This window comes from Lycium ferocissimum, unplaced genomic scaffold, assembly GCF_029784015.1.
Source record: "Lycium ferocissimum isolate CSIRO_LF1 unplaced genomic scaffold, AGI_CSIRO_Lferr_CH_V1 ctg5743, whole genome shotgun sequence".
Taxonomy (NCBI): domain Eukaryota; kingdom Viridiplantae; phylum Streptophyta; class Magnoliopsida; order Solanales; family Solanaceae; genus Lycium; species Lycium ferocissimum.
The window spans coordinates 2026-20874 of NW_026726104.1; positions in this window are offsets into that span (position 1 = coordinate 2026).

Genomic DNA, 18849 nt, shown 5'->3' on the forward strand with positions numbered 1-18849 from the left:
AGGATTTTCTTTCGAATACGCTCGGGAACGTATCACCCGAACCCTTTAAACCATAGTTATGTATCAAAATCATATGCGTGATATCATTATCATAAACTCAAAAGGTAAGTGAATTGATCGTACTTGAAATCAGGATCATAATCATCTCATTTTCTTTCAGAGGTCGTCAGAAGTACATAAAGAAAAGTTGCGGGACCCACGGACGGGTGTCGACCCGAGCCGGGCCCGCCTATGGAAAACATAATCATCATACATCATGGAATCATTTTTGAGCAAATCGAAGCGATCCGGTTAATGCAGCGTGTGAGTTATGGACTTTCGTAGTTTTTTCGAATCATTTGGGAACAAAACTCTTTTAAAGAATCAACCTTTTATGCAACTTTTGAAACGTAGTCATACAAAAGCCATAGGAGCCAATATTTCATCATATCATGCATACGAAGACCAAGAAACAAATAATAATCACAGACATGGTCGGATCGCCAGAGTAGAATTTCCTTGAGACTCGTATCATAGCCTATTTACGACTAAGGCATGCCAAAAGAAGGAAGGGTTGCGCTTTACATACCTTGATCGCTCTCAACGCTAATCCAAACTCAAGCTAATTCCAACCTACGTCTCGGGCTGCCCAAGGTCTACAAATAAATCATAATATGCCAAACATTAGCTATAGACATTTGGGCATTTAATTCCAAACTAGCCCTTAATTCTACAGAAATTTGGGCAAAGATTTCCCCCGTAAATAGACCAACCCCAGAATTTAACTCGGCCAAATCAACAACAATAACATGAACAACCAACCTAGCAACATTAATAATCAATCCGAAAGGCAATATAACATTAGTAACTCTCTTTTACATCATCCAACAACTTTCCATATATTCAATTCAACGGCTTACATTCAAGCCAACATCAACGCTCATACATTCAAATACTAATCCGAACCCATACCAACAACATTCAAAGACATTTTAAACAATTCATACAACATTTCCAACATTCCAACAATTGCTCCAATTTACCCGAAAACAGCCCCCAAAACAATTCATAACAACCACCAAACAGCCCACCGCAATTAATTTCGTAGTTCCCATGTCACAATTTAGCTATACCGGGATGAATTTAAATATATCTAGTAGAGGAGAATTATTACCTCATATGCCAAAAAAATAATCTTCTTCCACCTTACTTCACTTCGAAGAAATCCCGAATTTAACAACACGACAAAATAGAACGACGAGCTTGAAGGGGTATGCAAAAACCCGTATGTTATCCTTGATAAAAAACTACACTTCGCTTCTTTAAAATTGTAGCTCGTATGCTTCACGTTTTTAGGCGTTGAAGGAAAAAAAAATGTTGTTCACTTCTAATCTTCCATTAACTAGCGTAAGAAGAAGGTAAGAAATATTTATCAATCTTTGGCATCATAGATGAATTGATGCTGCCCTATAATAACTTCTGAAGATATGCATATATACCAAAGGAAGATAAGAATTGTGTAATATGTAGTGGGCATGTAGGGGACTGTGGGGCCCACTTTAAAAATAATCCCTATCTTAAAAAGGCACCTACCCGTCTTCATGCTTAATCATCTTCAGCAATTTTGCCAAGGAAGTCACGTGTCAAGCATAGTCATCAACTTAATGCTTATCCTTTTTTTTTTCCATTAATACCACAATTAATTTTTTTTTTACTCGCCCACTTTGTTTCTAACATTTAACCAACATCTAATTTACACACATCGTTAACTTCATGATCTCAATTCACTTAAATAGTAAATCATTTTTAGCACACCTATATATTCCTTGTCATGATCATGCAATATGATACCAGTCCATAACCTCTTTTGGCACACACAAAATATTATTTCCAATCATCGTGGTCACTCTTTACCGTCTTAAATCATTTCGGGACTTCATCCTTTTATACACCAAGCTCTTAATTCGCATGCTTGAATATGACCAAATCCTTCAGGCTCGGATAAATTTGCTCATGTTGGACGGTTCAATTTCCTAGTCCAAAAATACGGGATATTATAGCATGGACCGTATTTCATTCAAATAAATGTTGAAACTCGACAAAACTTATTTTCTTCGATTGGTTTAACTTCAAATCCTTATGGTACATGTGTACCATCACTTTAACCACCTATAAGCTTGGGCGATAACCTCGTGTCCGTTACTAATATCATTTAACTCGCACGCTTTCCGACGTACGAAAATACGGGGTGTAACATTAAGCTTCCGAGGCTTTGAAGGAAAGTGGGGCAAGGTTTAGTACGGGAAATTTTGGTTTAACTTGATTATTAGCAGCTCGAGTCAACAAACATGTGCGGTGATCGACAATGACACTTAGAGTTCGGATTGGCGATTGGGTATTTACGAAAGTGTCACCCATGAAGAGTTATCCTAGGAGCAGCTTTGTAGCCATCACGGATCGCGAGGCGAGAAAGTTGCATATTAAAAATGTAACTTCCATTAAGGTATTGTGTGCGAACAATAACGGGGATGGAGATGACTGGGAAGCCGAAGAGGAGATGAAGAATAGGTATCCCTACTTATTTCCTATGCCTACAGTAATCTAAATTCCTAGAGTGGTTATGTTGGTTGATAAATAAAGCGTATGTGGTAGCTATAAAAGGAACTCCCCCAAGTGCCTATAAGACCTGTAAGACTAGTTTAACATTCGAGGACGAATGTTTCTAAGGGGAAGGATGTTACACCTTGAAAAATTTCGCGTTATCAAGATTTGTGGACGGCTTAGTATGAGCTCAGGGGAGAGCAGAGTTACACAAGGATTATTGATGAAGAGTATGTTATCTGAGCATAAGAACATATATGTGACATTTGGAGAGTATGGAGTAAATCGGTTAACATGATCACTCGATGATAGTCCTCGAAACCATGAGTTAAGGTGGGGCCCACATGTCGGAATTTTGTAAAGGATATATTATAAGTGATACAAGTAGTACATGAAAATTTGAGAAAGTCCTAAAAAGGACCCATAAGCCAAATATGGACATAAGCCCTCCAAAAGGACGATTTAAGGAAACGTTTTCGGATGATCTGACTTGGAGGGGCAAAAAGGGCATTATAAGTTTGGAATTTGGAAAAACACCAAGAATAAAAGTTGTAGATAATTGAAAGAGCTTTCCAACCATAGGTCTTGGGCCCTCACACGGTGTCGGAATCTATGGCCATTTTAAGAGCAAGACCCCAAGCTGCCAAATGGTTCCGCGGGCCCCACATGAATAAGTCGGTGGAACCGACCTAGGGGGGCTATAAATACCTCATCAGCCCATTTTTTCAGCATATTAACATTCCAAAGAGTCCTAGAAGCCTCTCTAAACATCTCCCAAATACTATAGTCCGATAAATCAAGAATTTAACAAGATTACGCCAAACTAGTCCGTGAAAGGTAATTGTTCTTGCTTCTACTTAAGTTTGGCGTTGGAGAAAGTTGATGTGGCTGAGTTTCTTCAAGTATAAGGTATTTATTTATCCCATCTTTTATGTTGAGTTTATTTGAAGGTCAATGAAGCCTTAAAAATGAAACTAGTTATGGAGAAAAGGTCATAGAGTGTTGTATTGTAGTTGTTGTGTTTATAGGCTGTTTTGAACGTGTTGTGGCCATGTGGATGGACTTATTTACGCATATAAAAATAGTACCTAACATTTTTGGCGTGTTGATGAGATTGTACTCCTTGATTGGGATGGAAGAAAGTGCATGTTGTTGTTGTATGTTGAAAAACGTCGTGTGGGACGTTTATGGAATATGTTGGTATGAATAATAGTGTTGTTGATGTTGGTATTATTGTTGTTGTTGTTGGTTGTTGAATTGAGAATTTGGGCTAGGCATATAAACGGGGAGATGCTTTGCCCGATTTTCGGCGGGATATGGAATAGTTTGATTTGAAACTTGGAACAAGTGCGCGATAAAGGCTAATGTTAATGTAAATCCTCTTAAATGTAGACTTGCACGCTCGGACGAATAAGCGTAGCTAATAAAGAATTGGAACAGGTATGTAAAGCTTATCCTTTCTTTCTTTTGGCATGTCTTAGAGGTAAGTAAGATATGATATGATATGAGCCTTGGGGTAACTCTATTCTTACGATCCGAGCATGTCTACGATTCTTATTCACTTCTTGATGTTAGCATTCCTAATATAGTCGAGCTATCGTCCTTGTGTCTTTTGTATGATTGGATAGTAAATGTTGCATAAAGAGTTTTTGTTCCTAAATGATTCTATGTCGAATAAAGTCCGTAACTTTCATAGACGGGCTCGGATCGCTTCGATACATTCGTAGAGGGTCCGAATGCGAATTGTTATATCCCGCATTTTTCTACGTTGGGACAATCCGGTTTAACTATGATAAGCTAGAGACAAAACCATTCCGGGATGCAAAGTTGGGACTTTTGACCTTCAATTTCGTTTTGAGACACAAGTTGTTCATGAATTTGGTGGCATGGAACATTTAGGAAAATTTGGGACCAAAAATTGAAATATGAAAAGTTGGAAATCATGCAAAAATTTGGCCCTTGGCCGTGTGGTTATTGGAAATGGCCCACACAATTTGTGTTCAATTTTTATTGCTCCAACACATGGTGTGGGCCGAGGACACTTGTGCCATATACATATAAGCACAAAAGATGATCAACTAGTCATCCTTGTTCATTCCAACACTTAGAAAAAAGGCAAGAAGTTGAGGACAAAGTGAGGCTCTCGGCCAAGCACCCTTGGAAATTTCAAGTCCCATTCTAGCCATTCCAAAATTTCTTTGATGCAAACCCACTAATTGGAGGTCCCTAAGTAGCGTGGAAGTGTTGTTTGGGTCATCAAACCATCCGTTGTGTAGATCGCAAACCCTAGCCTATTTGTGAAGTTGAAGAAGAAATGTAAGATTTAATCATGTTTTGTGTGTTATGAATGGTGTATGCATGTTGTAGTATGTTAAAATGGAGGAAATTTATGAAATATGGCATGTTGGAGTTGAGGTCGTGTGTGTAGTGCATGGTCGTGTTGTGTGTGTGTTGTGTTGTGAGAAGCCATGAATTAAAGTCTAGTAGCATGTTGTGAGTGTTGTAGTGTGAAGAAAAGGATGAGAATCATTAATATGTATATATATATGGTGTTCTAAAAAATGGGCATATTATGTGACAAGGAATGGATTAATGTTAATGAATATTTTGGTTGTTGTCGTTATAAATTCTATGTTGACGATAGTAGTTTAATGACTCAAATTGATATCGTAAGTGTTGTGGGCTGAATCGAGGTTATTGTGTATTTAATGTAATTTTTATATTTAAGGGAATGACATTGTTAGAATGTGGATTGTTGGTGCAAATCATGATTTGGAAGTGGAAGTGTGTTATGTTGATGTGTTCTCGGGTTTGGGGCTTTTCGAGTGAGTTGGAGTATTATTTGGGATGTTTGAAATGTTGTATGAATTGCTTAAAATGTCTTTGAATATTGTTGGTATGGGTTCGGGTTAGTATTCGAATGTATAAGCGTGGATGTTGGCTTGAAGGTAAGCCGTTAAATTGAATATATTGAAAGTTGTTGAATGATGGAAAAGAGAGTTATTAATGTTGTATTGCCTTTCGGATTGATTATTAATGTTGCTAGGTTGGTTGTTGTTGTTGATTTGGCGAGTTAAATTCTCGGGGTTGGTCTATTTATTGTGGGGAAATGCGCCCAAATTTCGTAGAATTAAGGGCTAATTTGGAATTAAATGCCCAAATGTCTATAGCTAATGTTTGGCATATTATGATTTATTTGTAGACCTTGGGCAGCCCGAGACGTAGGTTGGAATTAGCTTGAGTTTGGATTAGCGTTGAGAGCGATCAAGGTATGTAAAGCGCAACCCTTCCTTCTTTGGCATGCCTTAGTCGTAAATAGGCTATAATACAGCCTCGAGGAAATTCTACTCTCGCGATCCGACCATGTCTGTGATTATTATTTGTTTCTTGGTCTTCGTATGCATGATATGATGAAATATTGGCCCTATGTCTTTTGTATGAATAAGTTTCAAAAGTTGCATAAAAGTTTGGTTTTTAAAAGAGTTTTGTTCCTAAATGATTCCGAAAACTACGAAAGTCCGTAACTTTCACGGACGTAACCGGATCGCCTCGATATGCTCAAAAATGATTCCATGATGTATGATGATTATGTTTTCCATAGGCGGGTCCGGCTCGGGTCGACACCCGTTCGTGGGTCCGCGACTTTCCTTATGTACTTCGACGACTTTTGAAAGAATATGATATGAGTATGATCCCGATTTCAAGTACGATCGGTTTACTTACCTTTTGAGTCTATGATAATGATCTCACGCATATGATTTTGATACATAACTATGGTTTCTGAAGTTCGGGTTGATATGTTCCCGAGTGGTGTTCGAAAGAAAATTTGATTTGACTATTGCCTTGGTTTTGAAATAATAGTTCGCTTTGACTATTCTATTGAGTCTGTAGTGACGACTATGTTTTTGATTCCACAAGTATGTCATATGATCTTGACACGTACCTACAATTTCTAAAGTGATACTTGATATGTTCTCGAATGATTTTCGGAAGGAATTTGACTTGACCGTTATTTAGCTTTTAAATGAGATTTCGTTTGATTATGTTGTTGAGTCTGTGATGATGATTTGTGTATATGGTTTCTCACTACTCTGTTCGTGCGAGCTATTATGATCTCTTTCACTGCGTCCCGAGCCAGGGCATGTATTCGTGCACGATTCTACAGTATGATTCACCGCGCCCCTCACTAGAGGGCCGAGGCATGTTATATGATATGATTATGATATGATGATATGGGGAGGTGGCCAGGATGGCATATGATGACTTCTTTCACCGCGCCCCTCACTAGAGGGTCGTTAATTATGGGCACGTTATATGTATATGATATGATGATTTTACTTACCGCGTCCCTCATTAAAGGGGCGGGGCACGTTATATTTATACATGTGTACGAGACGATTTTACGACTGATTCGTTTCTTCTCCCATGATGAGCTGAATATGAAATGGATACGTATGATTTATGTTTCAAAGGCAAGTGTTATGATTTTTCTGGTTATTGAGCTACTTTTTGCCTCCTCATTTTAGTACGGTTCTGTTTACGATATTCCATGCCTTAGATGCTCAGTACATATTTCGTACTGACCCCCTTTCTTCGGGGGCTGCGTTTCATGCCCGCAGGTACATATTTTGGTGATCCACCGGCGTAGGATTTCCGTTCTGCTGTCAGAGTGCTCCCTTTGCTCTTGAGCCTACATTTTGGTATACGCTCGTCCGTTGCATATGTGTATATTTGTTCAGGGGTACGGCGAGGCCCTGTCTCGCCATATGATTCTGTTTGTCTGTTTAGAGGTCTGTAGACGTGTATGTGGGTTATGCCCATTCTGTACAGTTGTGTTTGTATGTTGTATGTTCTGGGCGATCCCATTCGCCGTGGCAGCCTCGTCGGCTTGCATTTGTACATGTTTTGGGCCGTTGCGCCATTTGATAGCCTTGCCGGCTTTTGATATATATATATTCGGTTGTGTTTGAGATTTGTTTGAGACAGTTTGATATAATCTGAGACGGGCGGTTTGATACTTATGTCTGTATAAGCTATCCGTACGTGATTCGGATTAGTGATTGTGTTTGGGTGCCCAGCTCGGGCACTAGTCACGACCTACGGGGTTGGGTCGTGACACGAATAAAGTCCGTAACTTTCATAGGCGGGCTCGGATTGGTTTGATACATGTCTACGATCCCTCAAATTTCTCTTTAATGCAGTCCTAATGGTATTTAGAACGGATTTGACATGACTATCGTTTGATACTCGAGCGTTGATTGTCTCCTTATCTCTCGAGTCTTGAAAGTTGATTTATATGCATATGGTTTCTCACTACTCGCTCGTGCGAGCTGTTATTCTTTCACCGCGTCCCGGCTGGGGCATGTATTCGTACAACTCACCGCATTATTCACCGCGTCCCTCACTATAGGGCCGGGGCACGTTATATGTATATGTATATGATGATATGATGATATGGGGGAGGCGGCCAGGATGGCATATGATGACTTCATTCACCGCGTCCCTCACTAGAGGGCCGGGGCACGTTATATGTACATGTATATGATGATTTTATTTACCGAGTCCCTCACTAGAGGGCCGGGACACGTTATACATGCATATGTACATGATGATTATTTGTTTATGTTTCAGAGGCAAGCCCTATGATTTTCTATACTCCTTATTTCAGTATGATCCTGTTTACTATATTTCATGCTTTACATGCTCAGTACATATTCCGTACTGACCCCCTTTCTTCGGGGGGCTGCGTTTCATACCACCGTGTGTATACGAGATGAGTAGAAGATGTTCCGCCGGATTGGCGAGCTCCATTTCTTCCTGAGGTCGCCGAGTCGAGTATCTATGTTATGGTATCTTGATTTATGTTAGAGACTTTGCGGACGGAGTCACGTATATAGCATATCGGTCTCGTAAGCGGCTCACCAGAAGCCGAAGTGTCATTATGCATTATGTTACGATTTCATATGATTTGATTTTACTTGATTTGAGAAAGACGAAAAGCATGTTGTTCTTTGAAAAGCTTTCATTATACATTCATTTCATGATTTAAGAGTCCAGTAAGATTATGAGCATCACGAGGATCAGCAGGTTCGCTCGGCCCTAAGTAAGGGTCGGGTGCCCATCATGCCCCATCAAGTAGGGGTGTGACACGTGCATTTATGTGAATGATGTTGTTAACGTGTGGTTGTTGGTATAGTTCATGAATTTAGAAGAAAAGAACTTGTTGAACTTGGAAGATTATATGTTGTATTGTGTGTTGGTTGGGCTGTTTTGAAGTGTTGTACAGGTTGTCCGGAGTGTCCTCGAGTCATGTTTGGACAGTCTCGGGTTGACACTTGAATGCATGATTAGTGATGTTGGCTTGGTTGTATGTAGTTGGTTTGAATATAAACGAAACGTCGTCTAATAATCTCGAAAGAAATTATTAACGTTAGGATACGTTTTGAATCTCTTCGTAGTTTAATCGTAGTTCTTGACGTCTTAATATAGGTTGAGACACTATTGGGCAGCGTATACGTGTTGTGTTGCAAGTAAACGCTAAAGGTATGTAAAGCCTATCCTTTTTTTTTTTTTGGCATGTCCTAGATGTAAGTATGAAACGATATAAGCTTTGGGGTAACTCTATTCATAAGTTCCGAGCATGTTTATGATTCTTATTCACTTCTTGATATTAGAATTCTTAATGTAGTCGAGCTACTGCCCTCGAGTCTTCTATATGATTGGAAGGTAAATGATATATAAAAGTTCCTATTCTTAAAAGATTACGAACGAATAATGTCCTTAACTCTAGTAAGCTATCTCGTATTAATTTGATACATGTCTATGATCCCTGAGGCTTTTATTTGATATAGTTTATAATGACATTCAAAGGGTACTGGGTATGACTGTCACCCTGATACTCGAGCGTTGATTTGTCTACTTATCTTTTGAGTCCTAAAAGATGATTTATATGCATATGGTTGCTCACTACTCTGCTCGTGCATACTGTTGTTACATCTTTCACCGAGTCCCGGGCCGGGTATGTTATTGTGCACAGTTTCACTGCATTATTCACCGCGTCCCTCACTAGAGGGCCGGGTATGATATATATATGTTATGGTGTTGCGCTGTGTTATGGTGTTATGCTGTGTTATGGTGTTATGCTGTGATACGGAGTTATGCCGTGCTACGGAGTTATGCTGTGTTCTGGAGTATGCTGTGTTATGGTGCCAAAGACGGGGTGGTGACCATGTTCACCGAGTCCCATAATGGGCCGATATGATATATGTGATATTGACATGCATGATTTGTGTTTCAAAAGCAAGCATTTTGGTATCCCGGTTATTGTACTCGTTTTCCGTACTTCTTATTTCGGTTATAATGTCAAGCATCGTATTTCATGATTTATATACTCGCACATATCTCGTATTGACCCCTTTTCTTCGGGGGCCGCGTTTCATGCCCGCAGTACGTACGCTCGCTTTGGTGATCCGCCACCTAGGATATCTAATCTGCTATCTTGGAGTGCTCCTTTGTTCCGAGCCTATATTTTTGGTACGTATCCTCTTGTTGTATATATGTGTTTATCCAGGGGTACGGCGGGCCCTGTCCCGTCACATACTGTTGTTACTCTTAGAGGTCTGTAGACATATGTGTGGGTTGTATATAGTTACTGTTCAGTTGTGTCTGTATTGTTATATCCTGTATTTTGTACATTGGGACATTCCGAGTCAACCATGATAAGTTAGGGATAAGACTATTCCGGGATACGAGGTTGAGACTTTTAACCTTCGATTTTGTTCTAAGGCATAAGTTGCTTACAATTTTATTGGCATGGAATATTAAGGAAAATTTGGGGTTAAAAGTGAATTATGGAAAGTTATTAAATTTTCATGAAATGGCCAAGTTTGCCCGTGTGGCATGGTGTGGTTCCCACCCATGGCTTGGCAAATTTTAATTCATCCAAGCCATGTGTGGGCTATGGGACATGTGGATGAATCATATGTGTGTATAATAGATGACAAGCAAGACCAAATTCTTCATCTTTTCAACTCTAGAAATATGAAGAAGCATGGAGAAAAAAAATGGAGCATATTCGGCCAAGGGCTGGCCGAATAGGTGCCATGGAAATTCATCACAAAAAAATAATTTCTTCTAGCTTTTCAACTCATTGGAAGGTCCTAAACAACATGAAGTAGTTGTTGGAGCACGCAAAGCCTTTGTTCTTGCAATTCATGACCCTAGCCAAGTTGAAGAACTAAGTGAAAAAGGTAAGGTTCAATCCTATTTTACATGTGTTATGGATGGTTTGTGCATGTTGTAGTGTGTAGAAATGAATGAAATTCATGAAATTGAGATGTTAGTGTTGTGGCCGAATGGTGGCTGTTTTGTAGAACATAGTGAACAAAATTTATTTAGTATTTTTGGTTGTTGTATGGATTCTATGGTGAAAATGAAGGTTTAATGATTTAAATTGAAGTTGTAGTCGTTTGTAGGTTGTTGGAGAAGGTAATGTGATTTTATTATAGTTTCTTGTATTATTGAGGTTAATGTTGTTAATGTGTAGATTGTTGGTGTAGTTCATGAATTTGGAAGAAAGAAATGTGTTGTTGTGTGGTCCTATTGAAATTGGAAGGTTTCGAGTTTGTGGTATGTGTCACACCCTAATTTTCGATAGGGCATGATGGGCACCCGACCCTTACCTACGGCCGAGCGAACCCACTGACTCTCACAATACTCATAAACATACTGGGCCCCCGCAAAACATGACATAAGTACATAATGAAATTTTTTCGGAAATCAAACATGCTTTTCATCTTTTTCAAATCAAATAAAGTCTGCAATCGTATGAAATCTGTAATCGTATGAAATCTGTAATATAATGCACAACAATACATCGGCTTATATAGCCGCTTTCAAAACAAATTTGACATATCATACACACGACAACGTCTCGCAAAGTCTCTAACATAACTCCAGATATCACAACATAAGCACTCTGACTCGGCAACACTCCGGGGGGAAATGGAGCTCGCCAATCCAGCTGGAACCTCTTCTACTCATCTGTATATACCTGCGCGGCATGAAACGCAGCCCCCGAGGAAAGGGGGTCAGTACGAATATGTACCGAGCATGCAAAGCATAGCATACGAAAACGAGATCATAACCGAAGTAAGGGGTACGGAAAGTGAGCATAATAACGAGAATACCAAAGGGCTTGCGTCAAAACACAAATCGTACATCAGAGGTACAGAAGACAAATACAATAATCAGAATGCCAAAATACTTACTCTTGAAACACAAATCATGCATATCAATGGCATGTACCATATCCGACCCATACTGGGATTGAGTGACATAAGCGAATAATCATCGTATTCATACCGTAACACATCATAATATCATAACTTATCATATGAGATGACATTAACCGATGTGGGATTTGCCTAAACCAATGTGGGATTCGCCTAAACCAATGTGGTATTTGCCTAAACCAATGTGGGATTTGCCTAAACCAATGTGAAATTTGCCTCATCATTGGGTTCGCCCCACCACTTGGTTTGCCCCACCATTGGGTTTGCCCCACCACCGGCTCCGATACCAACTGATCATATTCCAGAATACATACATATAACGTATAACGTGTCCCGGCCCTCCAGTGAGGGACTCGGTAAACAGAATCATCATATCATCATATATCACATCATATCATCGTATATCATATCATATCATTGTATATCATATCATATTATCACATGCGGTCCATAATGAGACCCGGCGGACAGAACGTGGTCGCCACTCCATCTGGGCGCCACAACACATCATACTTCGGAACATTGTATACCTCCAAACACATCATACTCCGTATCACATCATATATCATATCACATCATACTTCGGAAAACACATCATACTTCAGAATATAGCATAGTGCGCACGATAACATACCGGCCCGGGACTCGGCGAAAGATATAACAACAAAAAGCACGAGCAGAATCGTAAGTAACCAAATACAGTTTAAAACATTTTCAAAGACTCAATAGATTAATCAAAACGAACCATCATTTATAAGCCAAAACAGTAGTCAAATCAGATTTTCTTCCGAATATCACTCGGGAACATATCAAACCGAACTTCAGAAACCATAGTTACGTATCGGAATCATAAGTATACGAATCATCATTTCAGACTCAACAAATAAATATATAATCATACTCGGGGGTCGGAAAGGTAGTCATATTAAGTTCTTTCAAAAAGTCGTTAGCACTATACAAAGGAAAGTCGCGGGACCCACGGACGAGCGTCAACCCAATCCGAGCCCGCCTATGAAAATTAAAGTCATTATACGTTATGGAATCATTTACGAGCATATCAAAGCAATCCGGTTCTGTCTGTGAAAGTTACGGACGTTCGTAGTTACAAAACTCTTTTGAAAACAAAACTTTTTATGCAACATTGGTAAACAATCATATAAAGACATATAAACCATAGCTTGACCATATAAAGGTACCAACATCAAGAAGCAAATAAGCATCATAAACATGCTCGGATTTTACGAATAGAATTTCCCCCGAAGCTCATAATACATCATAACTTACTTGCGTCTAGGACATGCCAAAAGGAAAGAAGGATAAGCTTAACATACCTCATTTGCTTCCTAGGCTAACCAAACTCAAGTCTCGGCTGCTCAAAATCTACAACCACATCATTAGGCATCAACCATTAGTCATAAGCATCGAAGAATTCAATTCCCAGCCATTACTTTGTCTACAGAAATTTGGGCAGCATTTCCCCTATAAGTTCAACATCCCCGAGAATTCAACTCGGCCAATATCATCAACAACAATACCAATGATCTCACATGCAAGTACTAATCCAAAACCATTCAAACAAGATTCGAGGACATTTTAAACAATCCGCAAAATATTCCAAACAACCCGACCACTACACTATTCCACCCGAAACTTCCAAATGCCATAAGAACAACAACAACACATCTCTTTCTTCCAAATTCATGACCCACACCATCAATCTACACATTAACAACATTAACCTCTATAATACAAGAAACTATAATAAAATCACATTACCTTCTCCAACAACCTACAAACGATTACAACTTCAATTTGAATCATTAAACCATCACTTTCATCATAGAATCCATGCAACAACAACCAAAAATACTAAATAAAATTTGTTCATCATGCCCTACCAAATCAGCCCACTATTCGGCCACACCACCAACATCACAATTTCATGAGTTTCATTCATTTCTACACACTACAACAACACACAAACATGCTCAATACACTTAATTCTTCATTCCTACACACACCACTACATACACACGGCCAACACTTCAACATGCCATATTTCATGAATTTCATCCATTTTCACATACTACAACCTACATACACCATCCACAACATATAAAAAGAGGATTAAACCTTACCTTTTCCACTTAGTTCTTCAACTTGGCTAGGGTTGAGAATTGCAAGAACCAAGGATTTGTTTGCTCCAACAACCACTTCATGTTGTTTAGGACCTTCCAATTAGTGGGTTTGCTAGAAAGAAATAATTTTTTGATGGCTATTTTTGGTCTTCACTTTTTTCTCTCCATGGCCGAATGGTTCAAGCTTTTGTTCTCCAAACTTCTTGATTTTTCTAAGTGCTAAATGATGAAGGTGACTAAATTGTCATCTTATCTCACCATATATAATCTACACATGTGGCCCTATGGCCCACACTAATTCACATGGCCACTTAGGCCCTTTCATGAACTATTATTATCACTTCTAGCCCCTACAAATACATAATGTACACATGTGCCATTTCATGGCATGAAAATGTTGGCCAACCATGGGTGGGACCCATGCCACCTCACGGCCACTTGGCTATTGTTGGCTATTTCATGAAACATTTTTTTTCCAAATCTTAGCCCCTAATTTTCCTTATTCCAAATTTACCCTCAATATTTCCATCCAATAAAATCATAAGCAACTTAGGCCTTAAAACAAAGTCGGAAAAATAGCCTTGTCCTTAACTTTCCGCAATTAGCTCGGAAGATCCCAATGTGCAAAATACGGGATATAACAGTATGTTGGTTGAGTCGTTTTGCATGTCGCGCGGATTGTTTGAAATGTTCTTGAATCATGTTGAAGGGTTTCGGATTAGTATTTGAATGTATAAGCATTGATGTTGGCTTGATCATATGTGGTTAATTTGAATATCAATGGAATGTTGTCGAATTATGTAGAAAAGAGTTATTGACGTTAGAATGCATTTTGAATTGATTGTTGATGTTGTTGGTATAGTTGTTGAAGATTTAACCGAGTTGAATTCTCGGGGTTGTTGAATTTACAGGGGAAATGCTGCCAAAATTTCTGTAAATAAAGTGCTAACCTAGAAGTGGATTCTTAAGTGCCTATGACTAATGTTTGGTGTCAAATGATGTCATTGTAGATTTTGAGAAGCCGAGACGTAAGTTTGGATTAGCTTAGGAAGCGGACGAGGTATGTAAAGCCTAACCTTTCTTTCTTTTGGCATGTCGTAGTTGTAAGTAGGCTGTGCTATGAGCCTCGGGGTAACTCTATTCTTGCGATCCGAGCATGTCTACGATTCTTATTCACTTCCTAATGTTGACATTTGTAAGGTACTAGAATAATGGCCCTTATGTCTTTGGTATGAGTGGATTTCAATGTTTGCATAAAAAGGTTTTGTTCCTAAAAGGTTCTGTGTCGAAAAAGGGCCGTAACTTTCGTAGACAGAACCGGATCACCTCGATATGCTCGTAGAAGGCTCTGTAGCGTATAATGACTATACCTTCCATGGACGGGCTCGGATTGGGTTGACGCTCGTCCGTGGGCCCCGTGACTTTCCTTTTGTATAGTTCTAACGACTTTTGAAAGAACTTAGCATGACTATCGTCTTAACCCTCGAGCGTCGATTACTTACTTACCTATCGAGTTTGTAATGACGATTATGTTCTCGATTTAGTTTTAGATTTATTTAAAAGGGTATTTCGTATCGACCCCCCGTCACACCCCTTTTTTTCCGTAATAAAAATAAAAACAAATTAATTAGTTTTAGATTTTAAAAGGGTTTTTCCAATTAAAGTGACATTTTGAAGAGGGATTATTTTATTTGTTGACATTTTGAAGTAGTCGCCACTTGGAATTGAGTTTTGGTGTTCCAAGTCACCTTATGAATCCCTAATCAAAAGGAAATGACTCTATTTTTATTGGTCCGCGAAAACAAAAGTCCGGGTAAGGAATTTCGTTGACCGAGGGGAAGGTGTGAGGCATCCCTCGAGTCCCGTGGTTCTAGCACGGTCGCTTTATCAACTTGTGTTCGGCTTAAATTATTTTGAATAAAATGTGTTTATTTAGCTATGCCTATGATTCGCTTAAATATTATTGACCTTTTACTAGTCTTGACTAAGACGCATAGTTGCGAGAGCCTTTCGACATATAAAATGCGTAAACGCGACCTTAACTTGCGTATCGCACCTAGAATTTTTAACCTACTTGCCTTACTTAAACAATGATGATTATCTGTTTTTACTCTTTTACAACGGGTTTTCAAAATGAATTCGCAACCCTTTCCTCACTATTTTACCAATGTTTTTACAACTCTTTTCTTTTCAAATTTGCAACAGGTCTTGAATTTATATCCCAACTCCTAATAATTAATATAGTTAAGCCTTAATATTGATCTTGGCCCGAAGATGCCTTTAAAGTTAACTAACACCCGAATCATTAAAAACCCACCCACGGGTGTTTAAAACACAATGGTTTCCTGCATTCATAACCATTTTATACTATCGACAGTTATTTTATTCATGTAATTAGGTTAATGACATTAATCTTTACTGAGAACCTAACTAAAACCAAAAAGAAACATATGGCTTAAACTTCAAGCAATGATAGGAAAATGTACTGTATTAAAAAAAATGAAAGAATGTTAAAAAAAAAAAAACAATTGACTAGTTAGATCCAAATATTTTTAAAACATAAATAATGAGGCCAAACTTAGATACTGCTTTAGGTCCAATGAATATAAAGTTTGGCATCTCAATTAACAAAAAAAAAAAAAGGTTTATCCATTTCGTTCATCCTGCAAAAGAACTCGACCAAACTTGAGTTTAACAATTTACCAATTTTATTGGTTTAACCATTTCTTTCAATGTTAAATGCGAGCCTAAATGTGAACTAAATTAAACAACAACAAAAATGATAATATAAGTATTCATGTCATGATATTATAGTTTTCATATTATCTTAGCACATGAAACTTTAAACAAGGAAGCCAACATTTAAAATCCATTTAGAATGATGATCAAAATCTTTTGCAACTAAAAATGCACTAAACGCCTCAAAGCGGGGAAAAATACTTACACCCATTTTTAGAAAAGAAACATAATAAAATCATGAAATTTGCATGCCGACTTTCACACACGTTTCCTTAAATATTCAAAGCTTTGTTACATGGTTATATGCAAACTAACATATAAAAATCTATGAGACCAGAGTAAAGACCATAAAAGTAATCATTTTACAACAATCAAGTTCTCAAGGAGGAGGCGATTAAAAACCAAAATAACTTAAACAAAGTTAGAAATAGAAAGAAAAAAAAGAAGAAAGACCACTAAAACTAATCCATCATGTTCATAATATCACCAAAACTTCAATAGACATGCACGATCTTAAACAAAAGCATCAACGGATTTTAAACGGAGCCAAAACGGATCTTCTTCATGTATTATATATTGAAAAAAAAGAACACCAAATAACTACTAGAAAGATTCGGGTGTTACCTTTGCGTAAATATCTCGCTGAAAAATAATAATATGAAGCTACAATATTCTACCGATTTCCCAGTTAATAACGACTAACTTCAAGTCCACGAACTCGAAACCGCAAACGGAAACCTCGAACTCGAACTTTAAAGAAAACCTTTTTTTTTTTTTTTGTTTGCTGTTTATGTTTCGTGTGTTGTTCTTTTTTTTTTTTGTTTTTCTCTGTGTGTTTTTTTGTTTTTGTGTGTTTTTTTGTGTGTGTTGTGCTTGTCTATATTTGTTTATATAGAGGTGTATGTGTTGAAGGAGAGTTTGTGAGGGAGTGGACTATGTTTGGGATATGTTTTGTTGAGAGTTTTAAGGTTGGGGGGTTTAAGGGGTTACTTTTTTGTTAGGATTAGGATTGGGAAAAAACGTGAGGGATTAAGGATTAGGGGATTTGGGGTAGTTGGGGTAGTTTAGGCTGCTGTTAGGATAGGGATCTATTTTTTTGTTGCAGAATTTTTTTGTAGGGATAGATGTAAGAGGTATAGTATTATAGGGGTCTTGATTTTAGTGGCAAGGTAGTTTTAGGTTAATTTTGTTATTTTCCCTTATTTTTTATTTAGTTTTTTTTTGTGTTTTAAACTATAACGTAAGACAAAAACTACCAATAAACTATTTTTAGATTAAACGATGTAAAAAAAAAAAAAAAAAAATTAAATAGCTAGTCCAAAATGAAATCTAACTAAGAAAACTACTAAAAAACACTAGCTTATTTATTAAAACCTAAATTAAAAGAAAACATATTTTTTATAAATTATCTCTCTCTTTTTTTTTTTTTTTTTTTTTTTTTTTTTGTCTAAAAAAAAAAAAGACAAAAATTATCCTAAAATGTGACTATTTTTTGTAGTTTTCAATTTTTAAAAGTAAGACTTACTAAAAATGAAATAAAAATTAAAATATTTAATTAAACCTAAAAGAAATATTTAAACGCTAAAAATGATGTAAAAATTTATGTTTGGTCAAAAATTAGGTGTTTACAGAATGTCCCTCTTTGCTTGGAAACATGAAGAGTTTTCAGGCGAAGACGTGAACACTATGAATAATTTTTGACCTGACCATTATTTGAAAGGCGAAAAGATGTAAAAGAAAAGGATGTGACCGAGTCCTGGTTTTGGGCATCCTACATATCCCGGGTTATAAGGGAATCGGGTCACGTGTAGTTCAAGTGAGTAGAAGGATGGAATGATGAGTTGGAGAATCGAGTGAGGTCCCTTCGAGGTTCCGGTTCGTGGCTCCTGTTATTACATAAAAGAAATGAAAAATACAATAAATGATGAAAGGAAATACAATAAGATCCTATTTACTCTACTTGTCTTGAATCTTCCTTTAGACCTTCACTTGGATCTTCAGTTATCACCTCACCTTCTTTCGGTGGGTACCTTGATCTCAAAGTATGATCTTGAAGTTAGAATTTGTGACTTGAACTTGCAACTTGGAAGTGAGTTGTT